The sequence below is a fragment of the Somniosus microcephalus genome, chromosome 7 (assembly GCF_052327205.1).
Source record: "Somniosus microcephalus isolate GS21.2 chromosome 7, FLI_Smic_1.0, whole genome shotgun sequence".
Lineage (NCBI taxonomy): Eukaryota > Metazoa > Chordata > Chondrichthyes > Squaliformes > Somniosidae > Somniosus > Somniosus microcephalus.
Genome location: NC_140993.1, coordinates 133,469,652 through 133,486,621, shown reverse-complemented (window position 1 = coordinate 133,486,621; position 16,970 = coordinate 133,469,652).

The window sequence follows — 16,970 nt, the reverse complement described above, 5'->3', positions numbered from 1 at the left end:
CATAGAAACATAGAAGATAGGAGCAGGAGTAGGCCATTCAGCCCCTCGAGCCTGTTCCACCATGTAAGGGGTTTTCTCTCCGAGGTCGCAGAGGTTTCTCTCGCCAGAGGCCTCTCTCTCTCTTTTGCACAGTAAAACCTTGAGTGGTTCGACCCACTCACCCCTTAGATTCTCGACACTGGACTTAGGTGCAGGAACTACAATGCAGAGAAGACTCTTGTAGACCAAGTTTAATGAATCAAAAATGGAATTTTATTGCATAAGGAAAAACAAATCAAATGCAAGCAAATAAGAGGATACATGGGAGGGAAAAACAAATCATAACAATGCAATACTAGCTAAAATAGATACAGGCATAATATACTTTACAAAAGTCATCATGAAATGGGGAAACACACCGAACATCGAGGGACAACAACTCATGTTAATTATACCCAAAATGACCACCCCCTTTTACCTATCTAGATCCGATTATGAAGGGCCAGAAACATGCTCACCAATCCAATGGGAAGAGTATAGAGTTTTGAAACAGGTCTGCGTTTTGATCCTTTCAGGCGTCCTGTCTCCACGTGGTTAGTGGAGCCCCAGCGAGCTGCGCCACACCTCTCTCCTGAGGTGGGGGTCGGGGATGGCTGGACACCGGCTGGCCTGGATGTCGGCGGAGTTGGGGATCGTCTGCTCAACCCCGGTTGGAAGCCCCTAGCCGGTTTTCATATAGGTTTCTTCAGTATTTCTTTTATTACCTCCCGTTTCGTCAACAGCCCGGGGTTGGTCGATGATCTCCCGATGTTTTACCCCGGGGCGGGATGCCGGCTCGAACCAACTTCTTCTTCCTCTTCAAGCGATGGTGCCACCCATACGGTGGTAGCACCACGATGACTGTCCTTTCTGCTACCCCCGGGGTCCCCAGATATACTTCTCATCAGAAGCCCTTATCTCGCGCCAAATCAGGTTAGTCTTTTGTTTTAATTTTGGCGGGCTGGGAGCACAACGGGGTAGTTATTATATTTTAAAATACTTTGGGATGGCCGGTTAAGGGCCATCTCTGGTCTGGAATGACCTTCATTGTTTTTAATGTCCTGGTGATGTCCTTACCGGGTCCTTGATGCTCTTCTCATGAATATGAAACTGTTCCCTTTTGTCTGGGTAAACATTTAGATGGCCTTTATCTACAGGCCGATCTTGACTGGATCTGCATCCAATCTCTATATGTATAAGTTAAAGTCTGGTTTCGTTTTCTCGGAAACGGCTTCCAGAACCTACTGTGGGTTGAATCCACAAAGCTGTCTGAGGACTGCAGGAACCATTTTAAAGTGTCCCAATAAGTTGGTCACGGGGTCTGGTGGCCATTTTGAATGCCCCTTTTTCCTGGGCTTCTTTTAAAACAGTCTTTAAAATCATGGCCTCTTCTGCCATTCTACTCTTATTAATACAATATCAATTTTGTGAATCTTACAGTCCCCCCTGATGATACTATAACTTGCTTGAAGTATCATAATTCTGGGTGAGCAAAATTTTCTGACCTTCCACAATTAAACCATCCCCTGTAATTACCTGTCTATGACCCCACGATACATGTATTTCCCATTTCAGAAAACCTACAGTGTGCATAAAGCATCTGTAGATGGTAATACATTGGGTTTAAAATCTTGAAACACATTCTTCCAGGTGTGGAGGGGGGCCTAATACCCCTACACCACCTGGTTCATACACATTATCTTTTATTAATACCAACTCACTTAAGAAACTTCAATAGTAAAAATAAAGTACACTCAAAAATCACACATGATCAAACATTAAACAAAAAGGAGGGAGAATAGCAGCAAAAATCTAAACAGGTGTCTCTTCTTCTACCCGCACATAATGCTCTCCCCATTCTCCCCTGTTCTCATACTTCTGTGAATGTTTTAGCTTTTTACAGTGTACAGACAGTAAATAAATCACAATAAAAACCTGACACACTACAAGGATGTGGGAGGCTATCCTAATCCAAGAAGGGACTTCTACATTAGTGAACAGGTCCCACCACGGTGGGGTTACTATATCCAATATGTTTGCCCCTATCTCTAAAGTCTTCTGCTCCAGTGTGTAAAAATGTTTCTGTGAAACGACAACGGCTTTTAATATCTTGGTGAGGTGTTCAGGGAGAGGGGGAATGATATATCCAAAATGTGCAACGAATCGTTGCAGATCGGTGAAATTCTCTTTAACAGTGATGTGAACAGTGGAAGGTTCAGGAATGGGGACAATTCGCTCTTGGGCCACTTGAACTTCTGCCTTGGGCTTGAAACAGAAACTGCTATCACTCACCGGACACCAGCCGTGCTGTCCATGTTAGTAGTGGGGCACTGCAGTAGTGACACAGTATGTCCCACCTCCTATATATGCTACCTGCGGGGGCACATGGCCTTGTGCCATTGCCTCCATGGTGCAATTTATAGGCTTTGCGCCAGCAGTTCTGAACCCGCACTGTGGTTTCGAATAGGCATTCAAGTGCTGGGGACACAGGATGGTGTGTGCTCCCCGGCTCCAGCACCCTGAGAGGTCAGTACCCGTCATTGCATGCTCCCATCGAATGACGTAAGGTGGGACCGCTGTATAGCGAATGTGTGCACCCCCCTGAATGACTCCAATGTTCTCCACCCTGTATACCGGGGCGGGTTCAGCTGTCTTTCCCATCACCGGCATTCTTACCACTATACCCATAATGGTGTGATTAGACCGTCCACAGTCCACTGGGACTGGGTAGGCTTCTGAAGCTAGTCTGAGCTGGCACGGACTTAATGCATTTTCAAAAGGGTGGAGGGCTGCGAGGTGCTTGTTGCTGATCCAGGAGGGGACTAAACCTTGTTTTAAATCCTCCAGATTACTGCGGCCCTCGCCCAGTAACCACGCCCCGTATAGCACGCAAGCTTCATTCTGCGCAGCCTAATCGGACGCATTCCGATCTTCCCTGATGAGAGCATTGACCATTTTAGCGTGTTTCTCCAGCTCAGCAATAATTTCTTTTAAGTGTAGTGTCATGGCCTGGTCCTCATATAACTCAGAACCCACTACCTTGTTCTCGTCAGTCAGTATCTTTCGTAACTGTGTTTTCAAACCTTTAATCTGGGTCTGCAGCTCCACGTCATCCAGAGTGTTGATGACGGAAGTCCCTGTGTTAAAAGCTGTAAAAATATCATTTACTGTACCCCTTCGTTGTCTCCCTACCCTGTCCAAGACCTCATGTGGTGTGGTGTACAATTCGGTTCTGTCTACATCGGCAAAGTGGAATTCATAAAACTGTCTGAACATGTTTGTTAACAGGACCTGGTACAATTGCTCCATTTCCTTGGGGCACCACTCTGGCAATCGCACCTCGGTGAGGTTTAAAATCACCGAGGCCACCACATAGTGCACCCCTTGGTACAGCACCTGACCTGTGGGTACGAATACCAATCCATTCCCGGGTCCCTTGGTAGTGGTGGGGCACCCTTCCTTGCGGGCTTTGGCTACCAGAATCGTGGGCAGGGGCTTGCGGGGGCGGGTGATGAGCTCAGTGGCGTTTACTGGGATCTGAGAGTATGGGACTCTGCACGCCCGTGTGCTGACGTCCCATCTCATTCCTTTCCCAGCATCCTGCCACTGCCTTTGGAAAAAGATAGAGACGCCTGTGGGGCAGGCGCGTTCTGAACCCCACATACAGATGTAAATCCCCTCATCTGGTTCCCACCATTTGTCCCAACAGACACTCAACCCCCCTTGAGTCCCCGTAATAGTCCGATGGGTATTGTTACCCAGTCTTTCCCACTCGACCATGGAGTTCTGCATGGTTCTGCTCAACTTGCGCAGCCACCACCATCGGTCCAAAGGAACATGTCCAAAACACACAAGGCAAATCTTCTTCCCGACGGTAACACTGACTTTGGGTGCTATGACCCTCACTCGGGGGCACATCAAGGAAGTCTCTCGGTACGCAAACCCGGACTCGCTGGAGTATTCCGTAGAGTTCGACCCCAGCCATCCTGGCCACCTCCCTTCGTGGAAATAGATGGCTGGCTCCTCAACGTCCCGGGTGCCCGTCCCATCAGTCGCGATGGGGGCTGTGCTCCCTGAGCACCCGTAGATCGTGGAGTCCTTGGTGCGGCCCCGATAGGCCCAGCTCCACCCAATCACCGCGAACGCGACGAGAATCCCTCTCATCTCTCTGGGTCCTGTAACAAAATTAAACGATATAGCCAGGCTCCCGAGAGATTCTGGCTTAGGTGAAGGCATGATCGGGTCTTTCGGCCTCGATCTAAAACAACACACATACTGAGCAGATTCCAAAACTACTTAACACTAATAACTTAAACTTAACTTATGTACAGCGCCGCCCGTCCCCGGGCGGCTTGCCTAATCCCTGATTGGACTGCAGCTTGCCGCTCCTTGTGGCGGGGCTGCAGTGACCTGTGGCTTGGGTTCCCCGCAGCCTTTTGCTGTCAATCGGGGACTGCGTTTTGTCAGGGATTTCCCAAGTCGGCGTTTACTGAGAACGGGGGAATCGGGCCAAGGTTTTACCGGCTGAGGCATTCGAGTCGACCTGCGAAGAGGTACTTTGGGCGTGGCTCCCTTAGTGAGCGTACCCTCAGTTGGGACTTTAGCCCTCACAGCCCGTGGCCCTTCCACGGCTGCTGGCTTTGGCTCTCTTCCTTCAGGCTCCGCCCCTTTGGGATTTGGGCAGGCTCCACTAGCGAGTGGACCTTCGGGTGGGACTTCAGCGTTCACAGCCCGTGGCTCTTCCACGACTGTGGGCTTCGGCTCCCTCCCCTCAGGCTCCGCCCCTTTGGGATTTGGGTTTGTGGCAGACGGCTCCTCCTCACCTGTCCCTACAGGTGGAGAATCTCCGCCCCCAATTTCTACCTCCCCCACGCTTGAGTAGAGGGCGGGACCTCCGTCCTCCGACTCCACCTCCTCCAGAATCGTGTCGAGGACGGGGCCTAGCTGTTCGGGCTCCTCCTCGCCCGAGTCCCAGGCCAGTGGGGAAATCTCCCAGGTGGGCGGGACAGCTTCTCCCTCCAGGCAGGCTACAGTTCCAGCCTGTGGGGTCTGTGGCTTTTTGCACGCCTCAGGCTGAAGATTTTCACCCTCAGACCTTGCTTCAGTTGCTGGCTCTTTTGCACCCGGCTTAAACAGTTTGCACCGCTTGAAGTGAAACCACTTATTGCGTCGGGGTACCTTCACTACGCGACTGGCGGGGACCGGTGGATCTTGCACCGATTCCGGTTTATCCTGGTCTGTGTCTCTCTCGCCAGCGCGGAGGGTCAGACCCAAGAATTTTACTTTCCGCCGGCCGACCTGTGCTTTCGTTGGGTTGGCCTTGACATCCTCTATCCCTTTCATGCTCGCACCCGCTCCCCAGAGACAGTGATTTCTCAGGTCCACGAGGATCCCGTGGGCTACCAAGAAATCAGACCCAAGGACTCCCGTTCCACCCCCCACCTCCCACTTCATTAGTGTACACTTCCACGTGGTGCGGAGTGGTCCTGAATGAATGGAGAGGGGAATGGAATGTGCGCTAGCCTGTTCTTCACCCGTGAAGCCCGACAGAAGGTATGGGACCCCGGTGGACAGAGGCGAGGCGGTGGGGTTATCTGCATGGATCACGGTGCACGATGCCCCCGTATCCAACAAATAGATCCCTTTTACCTCCTCCACCTCCATCTCCACGAGGGGTCGCCTCCATACATCATATCGCAGCGCACACAGGTAGACGGGCTGCGCCGGCTCTAGTCATTTTGGCACAGGAGTCGGGGTTTCGGGAACGACAAGACCAGTGGTGACAGCTATCTTCCCCTGCGCGATCATAAGAGACCGCATTGTCTCTAAAATTGATTCTCTCGCAGCGGGATCCATAGCCGCACCGGCCCCCTTTGCTGGGACAGGAGCTGTGGCTTGTGTTTGGGCTGGTGCTGGGGCAGCGGTCTGGGCTTGGGTTTGGGCTGCGGGAAATTTTCCCTTACTATCCTTCCACGGATTTCTACAGTCCTTGCGCCAATGTCCATCCTTCCCACACCCGTAGCAATTGAGCTTGGCTTGGGCAGGGCGATTCCCCTCCTGACGCCACTCCTTCTTGCTTGGGGCTGCGGGTTTTGCCTCATGCACTTTTCCCTTAGAGGGAGGTGTCTCCTGACCTCTACAATTCTTGTATGCCACGGTGAGCTGGCGGAGCACCGCTTCCTCCGTGATACCAGGACCTTGGGGGTCAAACCAAGACCTGGCTAGGGCCTGTATCTGTGGCAAGCTGTTAGCAACCAAGCAACGGAGCCAATGAACCCGCTGATCGGTGCTCATTCCAACCCGTTCAGGCATGCCCGGACAACTGCGTCGATACACTGGCCACAGCCTTTCTGCAAAAACCCGCGGGGGTTCTCCAGCTAGCTGCACAGTCCCTTCCACCCATTGGAACGGATTACCATCGTCCACTCCCATAACTTCCAAGACCTCATCCCTGAGATCCGTATACCCTTTCCGTCCCCTCTTACTCTCATCTGAGAGGCACTGAAGGATTGTGCTATCCAGGGAGAAGAGCAGCATCTTTGCCTGTTCAAGATCATCACAATTATTGATGGCGGCTGTCTCCTCTATCTCCCTGAAATGAACTGACGGATCTCCCTTTACTGTGAGTCTTGGGAGGTGGCTCACCATGGATCTTAGTTGTGGGGCACCGTAGGGCACCACGAGCTGGTTCATGTGGGGTCCGGGATCCCCATTGTCCTCGTTGGGACCGAACCTCTGGTGCCGAGCAGGACACATTGGTGCCGGCTCCGGCTTTGCTACCAGGGGCTGTTTCTCCTCCTGTACCATCTCGGCTACCCTTTCTTCCACCACCCCCTTTTCGGGCCAAGCCTCACTATAGCTTGGCGGGGCTGAGGGTTCAGTGACTGGTGCCACAACTACTTCGCAAGGAACCGGATGTTTGGACTCCTGCAAAAAGTCAATCTGACTTGCTTTTGGGCTTACGAGGCATACCATGCCTTTTGCCTTAACCAGGGCCGTTCTCAGGTCCTCTATGGTCTTATGGCAGGGGTTATGGTCTGCACTCTCAAACCCATGTTCAAGGGATAGCTTGTAAGCTGCCTTGACTTCCACTACTCTCTCCTCCTGCGCTCTTAGCTGTTGTGCGAGGCGGGCGTTTTTCTCCCGTATTCTCGCTTCATGGATCTTTGCCTCAGTAACCTGGCATTCCAGATACTCTATTCTAGCCTGATGTTGGCTGGCTACAACTTGGCGTTCTTGATTCACCGCGTGAAGCGCTGTGATGAGTTTTTCCCCACCCATGGCCTTTTCCTCTATTTCTGCTGCCTGGGCAGTGATTTTGGCTGCCTATGCTGCAACGATCTGGTCCAAAATCTGGACCTGTTTCTTGTACCACGTCAGCCACACTGCCTTTTCCACTGACTTCTTATGCTCTTTGCTGTCTGTCCACCTGATGGCTGCGTCCACCGGATGCCCATCCAGTAAGAGATTGGAAATCCACTGCTTAGTGAGATTTACCTTACCAAAGACATAATCTGCTATCCTCTCATCCATTGCATTTCGACCATTCAAACTTGGGTCTAATACATTGCAATCCTGCTGCCAGTGTCCTGCCGCGGTCGCCATTTTCTGTAAGGGGTTTTCTTTCCGAGGTCGCATAGGTTTCTCTCGCCAGAGGCCTCTCTCTCTCTTTTGCACAGTAAAACCTTGAGTGGTTCGACCCACTCACCCCTTAGATTCTCGACACTGGACTTAGGTGCAGGAACTACAATGCAGAGAAGACTCTTGTAGACCAAGTTTAATGAATCAAAAATGGAATTTTATTGCATAAGGAAAAACAAATCAAATGCAAGCAAATAAGAGGATACATGGGAGGGAAAAACAAATCCAATACTAGCTAAAATAGATACAGGCATAATATACTTTACAAAAGTCATCATGAAATGGGGAAACACACCGAACATCGAGGGACAACAACTCATGTTAATTATACCCAAAATGACCACCCCCTTTTACCCTTTTACCTATCTAGATCCGATTATGAAGGGCCAGAAACATGCTCACCAATCCAATGGGAAGAGTATAGAGTTTTGAAACAAGTCTGCATTTTGATCCTTTCAGGCGTCCTGTCTCCACGTGGTTAGTGGAGCCCCAGCGAGCTGCGCCACACCTCTCTCCTGAGGTGGGGGTCGGGGATGGCTGGACACCGACTGGCCTGGATGTCGGCGGAGTTGGGGATCGTCTGCTCGACCCCGGTTGGAAGCCCCTAGCCGGCTTTCATATAGGTTTCTTCAGTATTTCTTTTATTACCTCCTGTTTCATCAACGGCCCGGGGTTGGGCGATGATCTCCCGATGTTTTACCCCGGGGCGGGACGCCGGCTCGAACCACCTTCTTCTTTTTCTTCAAGCGATGGTGCCACCCATACGATGGTAGCACCACGATGACTGCCATTTCTGCTACCCCTGGGGTCCCGAGATATACTTCTCATCAGAAGCCCTTATCTCGCGCCAAATCAGGTTAGTCTTTTGTTTTAATTTTGGCGGGTGGGAGCACAACAGGGTAGTTATTATATTTTAAAATACTTTGGGATGGCCGGTAAAGGGCCATCTCTGGTCTGGAATGACCCTCATTGTTTTTAATGTCCTGGTGATGTCCGTAACGGGTCCTTGATGCTCTTCTAATGAATATGACACTGTTCCCTTGTGTCTGGGTAAACATTTCGATGGCCTTTATCTACAGGCTGATCTTGACTGGATCTGCATCCAATCTATATGTATAAGTTAAAGTCTGGTTTCGTTTGCTCAGAAACGGCTTCCAGAACCTACTATGGGTTGAATCCACAAAGCTGTCTGAGGACTGCAGGAACCATTTTAAAGTGTCCCAATAAGTTGGTCACGGGGTCTGGTGGCCATTTTGAATGCCCCTTTTTCCTGGGCTTCTTTTAAAACAGTCTTTAAAATCATGGCCTCTTCTGCCATTCGACCCTTATTAATACAATATCAATTTTGCGAATCCTACAGCCAGTCAATGAGATCATGGTTGATCATCCAAATTCAGTACCCTATCCCTGCCTTCTCCCCATATCCCTTGATCCCTTTAGCCTTAAGAAATATATCTAACTCCTTCTTGAATATATTTAATGAATTGGCCTCAACTGCCTTCTGTGGTAGAGAATTCCATAGGTTCACCACTCTCTGGGTGAAGAAATTCCTCCTCATCTCCGTCCTAAATGGCTTACCCTTTATCCTTAGACTGTGACCCCTGGTTCTGGAATCGGGAACATCTTTCCTGCATTTAGTCTGTCTGCTCCTGATAGAATTTTAAAAGTTTCAATGAGATCCCCTCTCATTCTTCTAAACTCCAGCAAGTATAAGCCCAATCGACCCAATCTCTCCTCATACATCATTCCTTCCATCCCAGGTATCAGTCTGGTGAATCTTCGCTGCACTCCCTTCATGGCAAGAACATCCTTCCTCAGATAAGGCAACCAAAACTACACACAATACTCAAGATGTGGTCTCACCAAGGCCCTGTATAACTGCAGCAAGACATCCTTGTTCCTGTACTCGAGCCCTCTCGCTACGAAGGCCAACAGACCATTTGCCTTCTTAACCACCTGCTGCACCTGCATGCTTACCTTCAGCGACTGGTGCGCAAGGACACCCAGGTCTCGTTGCACTTCCCCTTCTCCCAATCTATTGCCGTTCAGATAATAATCTGCCTTCCTGTTTTTGCCACCAAAGTGGATAACCTCGCATTTATCCACATTATAATGCATCTGCCCAATCACCCAATCTGTCCAAATCATATTGGAGTTTCTCGGCATCCTCCTCACAGCACACACGCCCACCCAGCTTTGTGTCGTCTGCAAACTTGGAGATATTACATCTAGTTCCCTCGTCCAGATCATTAATATATATTGTGAATAGCTGGGGTCCTTTCACCGATCCGTGCGGTACCCCAATAGTTACTGCCTGCCACTCGGAAAAAGACCCATTTATTCCAACTCTTTGCTTTCTGTCTGCCAACCAGTTCTCTATCCAAGTCAGTACCTTGCCCCCAATCCCATGTGCCTTAACTTTACACGCTAATCTCTTATGCGGGACTTTATCGAAAGCCTACTGAAAGTCCAAATACACCACATCCACTGGTTCTCCTTTATCTATTTTACCAGTTACATCTTCAAAAAATTCCAGTAGATTAGTCAAGCATGATTTACCTTTTGTAAATCCATGTTGACTTTGACCGATCCGGTCACTGTTTTCCAAGTGCTCTGCTATTACAACTTTTATAATGGACTCTAGCATTTTCCCCACTACCGATGTCAGGCTTACCGGTCTATAATTCCCCGTTTTCCCTCTACCACCTTTTTTGAATAGTGGGGTAACATTAGCTACCCTCCAATCCATGGGAACTGTTCCAGAGTCTATAGAATTTTGGAAGATGACCAGCAATGCATCTACTATTTCTAGGGCCACTTCCTTAAGTACCCTGGGATGTAGATTATCAGGCCCTGGGGATTTATCGGCCTTCAATCCCATCAATTTCCCTATCACCATTTCCCTACAAATACTGATTTCTTTCAGTTCCTCCCTCTCATTCGACCCTATGTTCCCCGACATCTCTGGGAGGTTATTTGTGTCCTCCTTTGTGAAGACAGAACCAAAGTATGTATTTAATTGGTCTGCCATTTCTTTGTTCCCCATTATAAATTCCCCTGATTCTGACTGCAAGGGACCTAACACTTGACTTCACCAATCTTTTTCTCTTCACGTAGCTATAGAAGCTTTTACATTCAGTTTTTATGTTCCCCGCAAGCTTACTCTCATACTCTATTTTCCCCCTCTTAATTAATCCCTTTGTCCTCCGTTGTTGTATCCTAAACTGCTTCCAATCCTCAGGTTTACTGCTTTTTCTGGCCAATTTATATGTCCTCTCCTTGGATCTTATGCTATCCCTAATTTCCCTTGTTAGCCACGGTTGATTCACCTTTTTTGTTTTATTTTTATGCCAAACAGGGATGGACAAATTCTGTAGTTCATCCATGCGATCTTTAAATGTTTGCCATTGCTTAGCCACCATCAACCCTTTGAGTAACATTCCCCAATCAATCCTACCCAACTCGCACCTCATACCATCGTAGTTTCCTTTATTTAAATTCAGGACCCTAATCTCTGAGTCAAATACTTCACTCTCCATCTTAATGAGGAATTCTATCATATTATGATCGCTCCGCCCCAAGGAGCCTCGCACAAGATTGCTAATTAATCCTTTCTCATTAAATAATACCCAGTCTAAGAAGATGGCCTGATCTCTAGTTGGTTCCTCGACATATTGGTCCAGCAAACCATCCCGTATACACTCCAGGAATTCCTCCTCCACAGTATTGTTACTAATTTGGTTAGCCCAATCTATATGTAGATTAAAGTCGCCCATGATAACTGCTGTGCCCCTATTGCACGCATCTCTAATTTCCCATTTAATGCTATCCTCAACCTCCGCATTACTGTTTGGGGGTCTGTATACAACTCACACTAACGTTTTCTGTCCCTTGGTATTTCTCAGCTCTACCCATACAGATTCTACATCATCAGAGCTAATATCCTTCCTTACAATTGTGTTAATCTCCTCCTTAACCAGCAATGCTAGCCCACCTCCTTTTCCTTTTTGCCTGTCTTTCCTGAATATTGAATACCCCTGGATGTTGAGTTCCCAGTCCTGGTAACCCTGGAGCCATGTTTCCGTAATCCCAATCATATCATATCCGTTTACATCTATTTGCGCAGCTAATTCATCCACCTTATTACGAATGCTCCTCGCATTAAGACACAAAGCCTTCAGGCTTGTTTTTTTAACACTCTTAGACCTTTTAGAATTATTATTTACTGTGGCCATGTTAGATTTAAACCCTTGATTACTCTGACTGCCACTTTTGCTTTTCTCCTTCCTGTCTTTTGCTTCTATCCTTGTTTCCCTTTCCTCTGTCTCCCTGCACAGGTTCCCAACCCCCTGCCATTTTAGTTTAAACCCTCCCCACAGCACTAGCAAACACTCCCCCTAGGACATCGGTCCCAGTCCTGCCCAGGTGCAAACCATCAGTTTTGTACTGGTCCCACCTCCCCCAGAACCGATTCCAATGTCCCAGGAATTTGAATCCCTCCCCCTTGCACCATTCCTCTAGCCACGTATTCATCTGAAATATCCTTCCATTTCTACCCTGACTAGCACATGGCACTGGTAGCAATCCTGAAATTACTACCTTTGAGGTCCTATTTTTTAATTTACCTCCTAACTCCCTATATTCAGCTTTTAGGACCTCAACCCGGTTTTTACCTATATTGCTGGTACCTATATGCACCATGACAACTGGCTGTTCACCCTCCCCTTCCAAAATGCTCTGTAGCTGCCCCGAGACATCCTTGACCCTTGCACCAGGGGGGCAACATACCATCCTGGAGTCTTGTTTGCGGCCGCAGAAATGCCTATCTATTCCCCTTACAATAGAATCCCCTATCACTACAGCTCTCCCACTCTTTTTCCTCCCGTCCTGTGCAGCAGAACCATCCATGGTGCCAGGAAGTTGGCTGCTGCTGCCTTCCCTGATAAGCCATCTCCTCACCAATATCCAAAGCGGTATATCTGTTTGAGAGGTGTATGGTCACAGGGGACCCCTGCACTTCCTGCCTGCGCCTGCTACTCTGCCTGGTGGTCACCCATTCTCTTCCTGCCTGTGCAGCCTTTACCTGCGGTGTGACCAACTCCCTAAATGTGCTATCCACGACATCCTCAGCATCGCGAATTCTCCAGTATGTATCCACTCGCAGCTCCAGCGCCGCAATGCGGTCTGTCAGTAGCTGCAGCTGGATACACTTCCTGCACACATGGTTGTCAGGGACACAGGAAGTGTCCCTGATTTCCCACATAGTGTCATCTTAAACCAGTGGTCTTGGCCATAGGACTTTATTTTAGATTTCCACATTTCCTTTCATTTGTGTAAGCCTTTTCTTTTAGCTTGATATTGTAGCTTAACTCATTTGTTACCATACAAGTGGAGCATTTACCTTTTAGGGGTAATGTACTGGTTTTGTATTGTACCAAATAATTCCTTGAATACTTCCCATTGTTTGTTTGCAGATTTACCCAGTTCAGCACAGTTTACTGCAGACAATATATTTCTCATCCCTTCGATGTTTGTCTTACTTAAATTTAAAACCTTGCTTTGTGACTCTCCCTTCTTTCTCTCAAATCTAATATCACATTCAATCATATTATGGTCACTAATTGCAAAATGCTCCCTTACCGTCAGATTGTTAACTAATTCTGTCGTTACACATTACAAATGTAGCATGGCCTGTTCCCTTGTCGGTTCCAAAGCATATTGTCCTAGAAAACTGTCCCGAATACAATCTAGAAATTTGTTGCCTTTACTACTTGTTCTTCTTCTCCCAGTCAATGTGAAAATTAAAATCTCCCATTATAACCAAATTGTTTTTGCTACATGCTTCCCTGATCTCTGTATTTTTACATCCCCCACAAAATCAGTACTATCAGAAAATCTGTAGACAACTCCTACAAGAGTCTTGCAATCTTTGCAGTTTCTTAACTCTACCCATAATGTTTCCACTGCCCAAGCACACTGACTGGAATCCCTGCTTTCTACTCGGCAATTGTGTCTTTTATCAATATTGCCACTGCCGCTCCTTTCCCAATTTCCCTGTCCTTCCAAAATGTTCCTCTTTTTGTCATTACTTGGAATAGTTCTCTGTTATGCAAATGGTACAAGCTTACAAGATAACTAAAAAAATACAGAAAACAGAAGATGGTACTTAAAGCAAGATGCAGGTGTGCTCATAACTGATGATGAGCATAGGATACTAAATATTCTGAAAGGTTACTTCCTCAAAGTATTCATATGGGAAAACATTAACAACATGTCATCCCCACAAAAAGAGCACCAAGACAAATTTCAGGATTTCAATATAAATGAGATGGAAATCTAGACAAGCTGAAATGACTTAGAATAAAATACAAGTGTGAGATGATATTTATCCCAGAATTTTGACATCCGGCATTGCCTCAATTTAAAAATTCTCCTCCTTTTCAAATTCCTCCATGGCCTCATCATTCCCTGTCTCTGTAACCTCCTCCAGCCCTACAACCCTCCGTAATCTATAAGCTCCTCCAATTCTGGCCTCTTGCATATCCCCGATTTTCTTCACTCTGCCACTGGCAGCTGTGCCTTCAGCTACCTAAGCCCAAAGCTCTGGAATTCACTCCCAAAACCTCTCCGCCTCTCTATCCTTTTTCAAAAATTCATTCCTGGGATGTGGACGTTGCTGGCAAGGCCAGCATTTATTGCCCATCCCTAATTGCCCTTGAGAAGGTGGTGGTGAGCTACCTTCTTGAACCACTGCAGTCCCTATGGTGAAGGTACTCCCATAGTGCTGTTAGGGAGGGAGTTCCAGGATTTTGACCCAGCGACGATGAAGGAACAGCATTATTTCCAAGTCAGGATGGGTGTGTGACTTGGATGAGAACTTGCAGGTGATGGTGTTCCCATGTGCCTGCTGCCCTTGTCCTTCTAGGTGGAAGAGGTTGCGGGGTTGGGGGGAGCTGTCGAAGAAGCCTTGGCGAGTTGCTGCAGTGCATCTTGTAGATGGTACACATTGCAGCCACGGTACGCTGGTGGTGGAGGGAGTGAATGTTTAAGGTGGTGGATGGGATCTTCTCTTCTTCTTAGGCAGTCCCTCAGAACCGAGGATGACTTGCTTCCACATTAAAAATGAGTTCGCAGGTGACTGATGAGTCCAATGCAGGACCTATAGTCTCTGTCACAGGTGGGGCAGACGGTGGTTGAAGGGGTGGGTGGGTGGGGTGCTTGGGTTGATGTGCGCTCCTTGCGCTGCCTGCGCTTGGCTTCCGCTTGCTCCCGGCGAAGAGACTTGAGCTGTTCGGCGCCTTCCCGGATGCTTCTCCTCCACTTTGTGCGGTCTTGGGCCAGGGATTCCCAGGTGTCGGTGGGGATGTTACACTTTTTCAAGCAGGCTTTGAGGGTGTCCTTGAAGCGTTTCCTCTGCCCACCTGGGGCTCTCTTGCTGTGCTGGAGCTCCGAGTAGAGCGCTTGTTTTGGGAGTCTCGTATCGGGCATGCGGACAATGTGACCCATCCATCGGAGCTGATTGAGCGTGGTCAGAGCTTCGATGCTGGGGATGTTGGCCTGAGCAAGAACACTGATGTTGGTGCGCCTATCCTGCCAATGGATTTGCAGGATCTTGCGGAGGCAGCGTTGGTGGTACCTCTCCAGTGCTTTGAGGTGCCTGCTGTACATGGTCCATGTCTCTGAGGCATACAGCAGGGCAGGTATCACTGCTGCCCTGTAGACCATGAGCTTAGTGCTGGGTTTGAGGTCCTGGTCTTCAAACACTCTCTTCCTCAGGCGACCGAAGGCTGCACTGGCACACTGAAGGCGGTGTTGGACTTCGTCATCGACATCTGCCCTTGTTGACAGTAGGCTCCCGAGGTATGGAAAGTGGTCCACGTTGTCCAAGGCCTTGTCGTGGATTTTGATAATCGGGGGGCAGCACTGTGTGGTGGGGGCAGGTTGGTAGAGGACCTTTGTCTTACAGATGTTTAGTGGAAGGCCTATGCTCTCATATGCTTCGGTGAAGGTGTTCACGATGGTTTGGAGTTCGACCTCTGAGTGAGCGGAGACGCAAGCATCGTCTGCATACTGTAATTCGATGACAGAGGATGGGACGACCTTGGATCTGGACTGGAGGCGACGGAGGTTGAACAATTTCCCATTTGTTCTGTAAATTAGCTCCACTCCAGTGGGGAGCTTACTGAGGATGAGATGGAGCATTGCAGCAAGGAAGATTGAGAAGAGCGTTGGTGCAATGACACAGCCTTGCTTGACCCCAGTTCGTATGTGAATTGGGTCTGTGGTGGAACAGTTGGTCAGGATCACGGCTTGCATGTCGTCGTGAAGCAGGCGGAGGATAGTGACAAACTTTTGAGGGAAGCCGAATTTGAGGAGGACACTCCATAATCCCTCACGGTTGACAGTGTCGAAGGCCTTTGTGAGATCAAAGAAGGCCATGTACAGTGGTTGGTGCTGTTCCCTGCATTTCTCTTGTAATTGACGTGCGGTGAAGATCATGTCCATTGTGCCCCTTAGTGGGCGGAATCCACATTGCGACTCTGGGAGGAGCTCTTCGGCTACTGGGAGAAGGCGATTGAGGAGGATTCTTGCGATGACTTTCCATGTGGCAGATAGCAGGGAAACTCCTCTGTAATTACCGCAATCGGACTTGTCACCTTTCTTGAAGATGGTTACAATTACGGCGTCTCTGAGATCCCCTGGCATGCTCTCCTCCTTCCCAATAAGAGAAACGAGTTCATGAATTCGCGCCAGTAGTGCTTCTCTGCCATGCTTTAGTGCCTCGGCGGGGATTCCATCTGCTCCTGAGGCCTTGTTGTTCTTCAGTTGTCGGATGGCCTTTTCAACCTCATGCCGGGCTGGGGTTGTGCTGAGATGGTGGTGGGTAGCATGCTGTGGGATGGAGTTGAGGACACTCGTGTCGAAGGATGGGATGCCAATCAAGTGGGCTACTTTGTCCTGGATGGTGTCAAGCTTCTTGAGTGTTGTTGGAGCTGCACTCATCCTGGCAAGTGGAGAGGATTCCATCACACTCACCACAGAATACACAGCCTCTGACCTGCTCTTGTAGCCACAGTATTTATGTGGCTGGTCCAGTTTAGTTTCTGGGCAATGGTGACCCCAGGATGTTGATGGTGGGGATTCGGTGATGGTAATGCCGTTGAATGTCAACGGGCTGTGGTTAGACTCTCACTTGTTGGAGATTGTCATTGCCTGGCATTTGCTCCTTTAAGATGCTCCTTAAAACCTACCTCTTTGACCAAGCTTTTGGTCACCTGTCCTTATGTGGCTCAGTATCAAATTTGCTTGAT